At 38.1% G+C, this 9,008-nt stretch overlaps 1 protein-coding gene across 1 annotated transcript in view; it reads left to right on the top strand.

Moving 5' to 3' along the window:
- The window catches only part of samd10b (sterile alpha motif domain containing 10b), a 68,527-nt gene that overhangs the window by 24,525 nt on the left and 34,994 nt on the right, over window positions 1-9,008 (top strand). The window lies entirely within an intron of this gene.

Here is a 9,008-nt window from a genome sequence, read left to right as displayed (position 1 = left end):
ATTCTATTCTAAAACATGTCAAAACAACAGATAAAAATCATTTTTTCATCAGATTGCGGAACGTGTTTAAGACCAAACTGTTCGGCAGGAAGGGCCTTCCGTATCAGTGGCATATTTTGCCTCAAAAGTAGTTTGGTCAGAAGGTTGTGGATAAAAACTGTTATTTCCTGATTCTTGGTCAAAAACTCTGAGACTTTGATCAGGTCTGTTTTTGCTCCAGCTGAAGGTTATTGTGAGAATTTATATTCTGCATTTAAATGTTCAAGTCTAAAATCCTAATTTGTCTCACGAATCTGCTTCGCCTGTCAAGTATTGAACACATCTTACACCACCACAAAAATAGCAATAGCTTGAATAATTTTACATATATTTGGTTTACGTTTGGTGTGGTAGTAGCTGAGAGTCAACCCAAAATACACTTGGAGCACTAACAAATCAGACAAGATCTTTGCATCTTGTACGACTGTTCACTTTTGAGATTTGACATATGACGTTATTACCACTACTTTTATATTTTGATATGAAAGGCAGTGGATGATGTGCATTCCTTCCAGGAATTAGAGATTAATTTATAGAGTATGTCCCTGACTAATAATTTTTAGTTATCTCAGTGAGATTATATTGATCATTAAAGCAATCTGACCTGGGAATATTAGCATTGTTCATAATATTTCCTTGCTTTACAACTTTAGTTTGCAGGTTTTGCTTGCTTACGCAAAATAATTTTACGCAGCCCTCTTCGACTGTCCATAAACCCCAAAACCATAAATCACCGTGTGCATGCACAAGCATTGATTGTGTCTTCGCCCTGATTTTATCAAGCCTTATCTCGTCTCATATCCTATTATAGAGTCTCATATCCACCTCTTCTCCTTCTCTGTGTCCTTCCTCTTCCTGCTTCCTCTGACATTCACTCTGGATAATTGATAGACAATGAGATCTAATCTGTCCTCCCTTTGTCATTTTATGAGGGCTTGGCTGTGAAGGGGACAAAGCAACCCTGTTCTTCTGATGTGGTAAATGGAAATATATTTTCCATATATCACTCTATTTTTGTACAGAGCCTGTCCCGTGACATTGGATTAAAAGAAATTAACGTATGGCAGTTGTTTCCATGCAGAGACTGTTGATTGTTTATGTGGAAAAGTTTGAATTAATTTCATTTTATTGTTATATAGGAATGAATGATGTTCTGTACTTCCATCACTTGCATATAGGTATGAAGTAATTCTTGTTGTAGCTATAAGACACAGGTGATGACTGAAGTGTAGAAAAAGCTTTATTCCATTTGAAGCTCGACGCCCAAAACAGACTCCCCTCTACCTTTTGAACAGTTTAACATAAAAACACTGTATTCGTATACTGTATAATCTGATTTCAACCAGGACTGCGCGGTATAAGCGGTAGACGGTAGAAACGTATGAAGTTGGCCTACGATAGAAATTTACCCTCTACCGTCCTATTGTCATTACGTCATCACACCTGTGTCAACAGGGCTGCGAGTGCAGAGACAACTGAGCAGGAGGAGTTTGAAATATAAATATAATGAAGAAATATAGTGTTTTAAAATGCGTATAGAGAGAATAAATCCTCAAATCCCCCCTGCCGCTGTAGAAAAGTTACGTCGTGTCGCGGGATCATTTCCTCCTTCCCTCCTGCTGCACGTCACGCAGAGCGAAGCTTTAACAACCGTAGCTTTTTACACCCAAGTTGTCGGAGAAAAAAACTTGTTTTTTGTGTATTGTTACCCACGGAGGTGATAAAAAGATGTGGATGTTCGTTCAGTCATAAATCCATCTTGCTAAAGTAGCCTAAAGTCAGCTTCTGCTCTGAAGATGAAGATGATGAAGATGAGAGCGCAGCAGAGCAGCAGCCGATAAGTTCAGCAGGCAGAAGCTCATTATATGGCAGGCAGATATTACATTTATCTGGCTTCACCACACTTGCATTCCAGTCATCTGAAATTGTTTTATGATAGGACTATGTGCAGCTTAAGCCCCTGAAGGTCCTGTCACACTATAACATTTTAGGCAACATTGAAATTTTTTTATGTCTAAATGACTAATTTTACTTGAAGTACTGGTTATAACATCCACTTTATTTTGATATTGTTGAAAATTTGAAATATGTTTTTGTTTGCTGTTGAAACGGTTTCACAATATATTTAAAATATTCTTCTGTATTTCTGTTATCATTTGCACTACAGCAAAAATACTGGCTTTGATTATAATTACAGTTTTCTGCAAAATAAATGCTCTAAAAATTACAGTATCTTTTCTTTTTCTGAAAATTTCTACCGCGATATATACCGTTACCGYGAAGGGATCCAATTTATACAGTGACATGAATTTGAGGTCATACCGCCCAGCCCTAATTTCAACAATGTCTATCTCTCACACAGAGACATGGCTGCTCAAAATTATCTAGTGGCCATATTGGCCACTACATATTACCAGGTCTTTTCTTTTTTTTTTTACCCCTTGTTTGATCCCATCCCCCCTTCTTTTTTCTCCTTGTATGAAAAAAATTAAGTGATTTTTTTAACAGCAGTGGTTATGACAATCAATAGTGAGAGTCAGAGACTGTGTATATGGAGCGGTGTGCTTTTTGCCCTATTTGAAGTGATTTGTAATAGTCTGTTCTGTGGCACATCAATGGCTGATCAATAGGTCTGTCTGCCTTTGTGAAGGGTGTTGTTCAGCTTTACAACACTGCCTGCAGAGGGAACATCTACCTGACATTTATCATACCTACCTCGCTACRTTCTCCCAGGGTGTATGGGGGCTATATCTCATGAGCAGAATGATAACAGAAATGCCAACTCCACCTGTGTCCTGGGTGCGCTCTGTGCATTGGGAGCTGTAGTTGCCCCATGGTTTGAATCCAAAATTCAGCCTCCATCCATGCGGCTGCCTGTCTTTGGTTTTTATTCAGGTTCACTGGCCCAAACAAATGGTGACAGGGATTCTACAGATGTGGGAATATTGGAGTTGGCGTGATTGCACTTACAGTTGTGCATTTGTGACAATGCTGGCATCCTTTAATAACCGCGTGAACGAATGTAGTTGCTATTCCCGTGTCTGTGCCAGGACGAGAGCTGGATGTTTACTACTGATTCCCTGTTTGTGTGCTCCTGTGACACTGATGCTTTGTGAAAGGTAAACCTCAACCCCAGCCTGTATGAGCGTGTCTCGTGTCAGAATGGATAATAGACTGCAATGCATCATGGGAACTCCACCCCTGTTAGTTTTTTTTCTGACTATTTTTAAAGCTGTGACCAGATTTTTCTATTTTTCCCCCTTCCTGCTCTTTCAAATAGGATAATTTTAAAGCTTATTCCTGGTGGTTATTACACTCTGGTGGAGTTGTAGGGAGTAGAAAATAGCGCCTTGCTTTTCTCTCCAAAATACTGGGAAGTAAAGTCTTCATAGGACATGATAGCATTGCACTGTTCGTTGCACTAGTTAGAAGAACAGATTAAATGTGTTAGACAGGCAGAAAATCTTTTTATGGGGATGTTTTCTACCTTGGAAAAATACAAAGGAATGAGGTTAACTTTTTTTCTTACTTTTTACTTTTACATAAAATAGATTTTATTTTGGGTTGGTGTTGGAGTGAGTCGATGCCAGTATCATGCTGCTGAAATACACCGTGGCATCCTATCTGCGATGCCCCAAATAAGGTGGATAAACCAGACCATTTGCCTCATCCCCCATGCTAAAGGATGAAGCAAATACATTCACTCCTAAGTTGATCTRAAGGTTATGAAAAAATTCCAACTTCTACAAAAAAAAAGCCTACACAGCAAGATTCCTCACAGACTAATTTAGATGTTCTCTTTTTGAGTCAAATGAGTAATGTTGGGTGATGCGGTGTTAATCAACTGTGGGATTTGGCTTGGAACGACCTTCCGGGGTGCCGTACCTAACATCTTAATTACCTTTTCAAAAGGGGAATACCTCTGAGATTTAGAAGCACCTTTTGCACAGCAGATATGCTGCTCAGTCAAGAGGAGGTGATATGAGGTTACACTTCACTGGGCTGACTCATGTTGACCTACCCTTCATACACACATGCACGCATCAATGTGACACATTACCCTATCTGGCACCTCTTCTACCAACTGTCCACTTTTTTTCCTCTGTTTTCAAAACATATCTAAACTGAAGCTTAAAAAAAAATCCAAATTTTTTTTTGTGAAATCATGAGAACTTAACAGGACACACTTCTTTTCGTTCATTCCTGCCTGTGCACCATCCAACCCTCCATCACTGCTCGTCTTCTCACCCCCCTCCCTCCGCTGGAGGTGATAAAAGTCACCAGCAAGGGCAGTGAGAGATAATACAACACCAGATAGTGACAAACGGGGCAGCAGAGATTTGGCATGTGTTCAGCCTCATCAAATGCCTGCTTAGACAGATGACAAAAAGGTGAGCGATAACCCCTTCATCCGAATGGAAAAGACTGGAATCGCAAAGATCTGGAGAGATTTTAAATTAAAGCCTTCTTGTCCCTGACAGCAACTTCAGAAATGTGGTTTGCCACAATGTCATTTACAGAGGCATTACTTGTATAAATAGTTTGGTGGTTTTTAAAGTGATWTTGTAGTTATCAGTAGTTAGTTTCTTATTTATCATTGTATCTTATTTATGTTTATTGAAGTGGTAGAGCCCAMATATGCTGAAGGGAAAACTTAAGGACTCAAAAGTAACAGTAGACATTTTCTAACAAAAATTGTGTAATACGTTATTTAAAAAAATACTTAAAGGTGCATGAAGGCAAAAAAAATTAGCACATAAAACAGTGGGGAGCAACCATGACGGCTGTGGAACAACACAATGCACAGACAAAGGAATGGAGGCAAGACACAGAATATAACGGGAAACTAACGAGCAGACAAATGGAAACACCTGGGGAGAGACATGAGGATCAGGTGAGTGTGGGTGGGGCTAGAGAAGAGACAACAGGAGAAACAAGACTGAAAACACAGGGCTCCCAAAAACACAGGGAACAATAAACAAGAGAGACAATTTATGTTAAGATAGTTCAGAAACATTAAGGAAATGTTTGACATCACATTACAAAGGAATTTAGGGAGCAAACATATGCAAATCATAAAACGATTTTTGAAAAAGACAATATTGTTTAACAGAATTTGAGTTTGATAGTAGTTTTTTGTTTTATTTATTTATTTATTTACTTACTTACTTTGAATATATGGCTTTGAAAATGTAAAAAGAAATACAATAATAGTAGTAGTATTTAAATAATATCAGTGAAATCATCTTGAACCACACTCCATACCAGTAGGTGGCGGTAATGCACACCTTCAGTTTATTGMCAACCACCATTACATTACACCACAAGAAGAAGAGGAAGAAGAACACAGGGAACAGAATCACAACACATAACTAATAAAAACGAATACCTAGAAAAATAAACTTAGGGAACTAAAAAATGCATGGCCTTTTTCCACTAGTGCCTCTACAGCACAGTTCAACTGTGTTCAACACAGTTTGGGTGGTTTTCCATTACACTTCAGTAACAGCTCTGGTGGGTGGGTTCATCGTAAAGTTGGGCAGTGCCAGACTCTCAAAAATTGACTCCACACCCTTTACAAGCTGGTGGTGGTTATGCTCCATAATCTATTTGTCAGCCACCATTTAACATTTTAGAAGAAGAACCAGAAAAGATATATGCAACACAACAATGGAGGATGTGGTAGTGTTGATATTGCAAATGGCAGCTCAGGTTGTTGTGAGAGTAGCTCTTGTGACGCAACTAGTGACTCCACCCCAACCAATCACTGACCAATCACTGACAGTCCTCTGATGTGCGTTTTCAGGCCAGCACGGACTTGGAACCACAGCAAAGTACATTCTGAAATAAAGGCTGGTTCGATGAATCCTTGCTAGTGGACAAGCCTTGGAACCATGGAGAGCAACGTTAAACTGTGCTGTAGATGTGCAAGTGGAAAACACACCTTATCAGTTRTAGAGCATGGAATTTGTAAAAGGAAGASTTTGTCCRGTCTMTAGTGCCAGTTTATTGTTTTTCAKGKCCATGTATCAGTCCACCWGATCAGCAAGTCTAGTCAGTGTAAAAGTTTAACTTTTTGCAGACTGGTATATTCACATCTTCAGCACCATTGGCCTATAGAYAGTCCATTCATGCTCAACACACATATACTCAGTAACACAGACATTGATTGGTTAAGAAAACAACATTAAGCTAAACATTTCTTTCAAAGGTGTAGAGGTGTTCTTTCACAGCAGTATCTTTGAGAGAGTTGTAAAAACAGCACAAACTTGGCTGCCRTTAGCCTAGCTTGTACAAAAATGTGTGCCTTTCTCCAGACTCCATGCTCAGTGTTAGGATGATCTCACAGTTGATATGACAAGAGATCACTTCAAAATTCACCAGTGTAATACTTAAAACTCTCTCTAGTGTCCTGTGCCAGGAAGTAACACCAACCAAGTCGAGTACAGATAGAAGAATATGTGGTTTGTTTGTTTTGTATTTTATGATGGCTGCAAGAAGAGGGGTCCAGTAATATAAAAGAGTTTARATCTGAATTGATGAAAGACATCATGAGCCAGCTGTTTATCATGTCAGTTAAATGYGGGGGCCTTTGTGTAATAAGCACAAACTTTTTGGCTTGTGGAATGAAGTTGTCTTAGCCATTCTGCCTCGGCACGATTCGCTTTGTTTGGCCTGGATCCAGGGCTAATTTACAGCCCAGTGCTCTCCTTGTCATTCTTGTCGGTTTCACTCTCGCCACGGTGCTTTCTCTTGTCTCTTTYGGCGAGATTGTCAGGTCTTTAGGGTTTTAAGGCGCTTAGCTTTCCATGTTCCTTCCTCCTGTCTCCCGCCCTCATAGTCTGACTGGCAGTAATTATATCAGAGTTGGGTCCTGGTTGATCCCAACGACCTCGTAGACTTAACAACAAGAAGGAGGCAGAGAGAGAGAGTGTGAGAAGGGAAGAAAAAAAGATGCTAGATAAAAAAAAAAGTGGCAACAAACAGAAATGAGAAAAGCAGCAGTGAACCACAAGGTTGCAGAGAGAAACAGCAATAAAGCGAGGCAGTAAAGGTTACACATCACTGACTCTTGACAGGCTTTTCTCCTTTTTTCCTTTTCCTTCATCTTGTTCCTTTCTTCCATCATGGCTGTGTGAACTCTGTATTCATCAATGTTCACTTGAGCAGCCTTCTGGGCTGAGAAGTGTTTTCTCTTCACTTTTCTCTTCTGCAACAAGGTGTTTTCCACAAACCAAGGCTGTCATACCGCAGGTTTTATTGGTCTCTTGTGTAACAATACAACAGGTTAGTTTTCCCTCGATAATTGTACTGACAAGATCTACTTGTTACAGTTGTTTTCTCCTTTTCTGTTTGGTTAACATACGTCTTGCAACAATAATCCTTCACTTCTAAGAACAAAAAGCAATTTAATCATAGGTTTTATTTTATTAAGTAAGAAATAAATGTTTAAATSTAAGATTTTGGTGTAAAACTTTTATTATGAAAGTTGTGATTTCTATCCCCGGCTTTCAGATTTTTTTTCTTTTCACCGTGATGCGCCGCAATGATGAAAAGAGCTGAACCGTCTCCATCTTCTGAATGGTTTAAAATTTGGACTGCATGCTTGTCAAGTGAGAAAGAAAGAAATTAAGAAGCCACAAAATGAAGATGAAATGAGGCTCTTTTCCCCGTGAAGCATGCTCTGACATTGTTCTCATACAAAGAGATCTCTCGCTTTTTTCCCCTGTTCATATCAGAAAGAAATGAAGACAACATTTATTATGCCTTGTTCCACTTTTAGGTCTATAATCAGCAAATCTGTCTTTGTCTCAATAACGGCTTTTAAAAAGAGCAGTCAGGATTTTAAAGGGAAGTTTAATTAACTTAGAAAATTGGAGACTGCTTTAAATGCACTCCAACCCTGCAGTTACTAACAGATCAAAAAAGAAGATGAGTTTTCTGAACTCTTACATGAATCAGATATGGAACATTTTAGCATATTGTATCAGACATTATTTGTTTCTATCCCCCCAACTACATGGCATCTAAAATATAGGAGCCCTATGAAACAAAAAACTGATTTACTGAATTTCAGCTCCCTCTGACTCGACAAGGTTTCTGTTAACCACTTCTGGCTTTCTTGCTGATGCAGTCAGGCATGAAATTAAATGGCAAGTCATGTTAAGTGTTCTTACTATGCATTATTTTGTCATTTTCTGCCATTTTCACATGTAGTTTAATGGTATAAATAGACCTGCAATAACACTGAAAATATTGTTGGAGTGCTACACTGTATAATATTAGCCTGTCCAGTTTTAAAAGTATCTTATCATCAGTCAGGCTAACAGTGAGCTTCTGTGTTGCACCTGAATCTCTGTTTCCTGTCTCCTATTCTTGAGGGAGTGGGTAATAATGGGAATTTAGGTATCAATTCTTTGCCAAGTAAATACAGGTTTAGTATAACAAATACTGATACTTTTAACATGATGTGTTATGTTTATTGTATAATTTTGTGATTTTGCCTTTAGTTAGTTGAATATGATAAAACAGATTTTAGGCAAATATAAATGTTTTTTCTTTTATTATTAAGTAACCCTAATAATATAAAACAATGTAATAGTGCTAAAAAATCCTCTATTACCTTCAACTTATGGGGCGCCAAGTGTAAAATAAAATGTAAAAAAAATGTCACAAACACATTTTCATCATTTAGCTCACTTTCTAGGCATAAAATGCTAGTACAAAATTACCACTAACATTTTATTATTTAGCTCACTCTGTACATTTTGCTAGGTTTAATAAGATGTGCAATTTAAACAGAGGTCTATAACTAAGTAAAGTAAAATTACATGAACACAAAATGACTTTGGTAAAAATAAATTTCACTGATGAGAAAACTACTCAAGTAAAAGTTATAAAACTGTTCAGCAAAATTGGGAAAGTAAAAGTACTTTTACACACTCTCTAAGAAATAAACTGTTAAATTT

This window comes from Austrofundulus limnaeus, unplaced genomic scaffold (assembly GCF_001266775.1).
Source record: "Austrofundulus limnaeus strain Quisiro unplaced genomic scaffold, Austrofundulus_limnaeus-1.0 Scaffold3, whole genome shotgun sequence".
Classification (NCBI taxonomy): domain Eukaryota; kingdom Metazoa; phylum Chordata; class Actinopteri; order Cyprinodontiformes; family Rivulidae; genus Austrofundulus; species Austrofundulus limnaeus.
The sequence above is the reverse complement of the archived record's forward strand: the minus strand, read 5'-3'. Positions and strand labels throughout refer to the sequence as shown.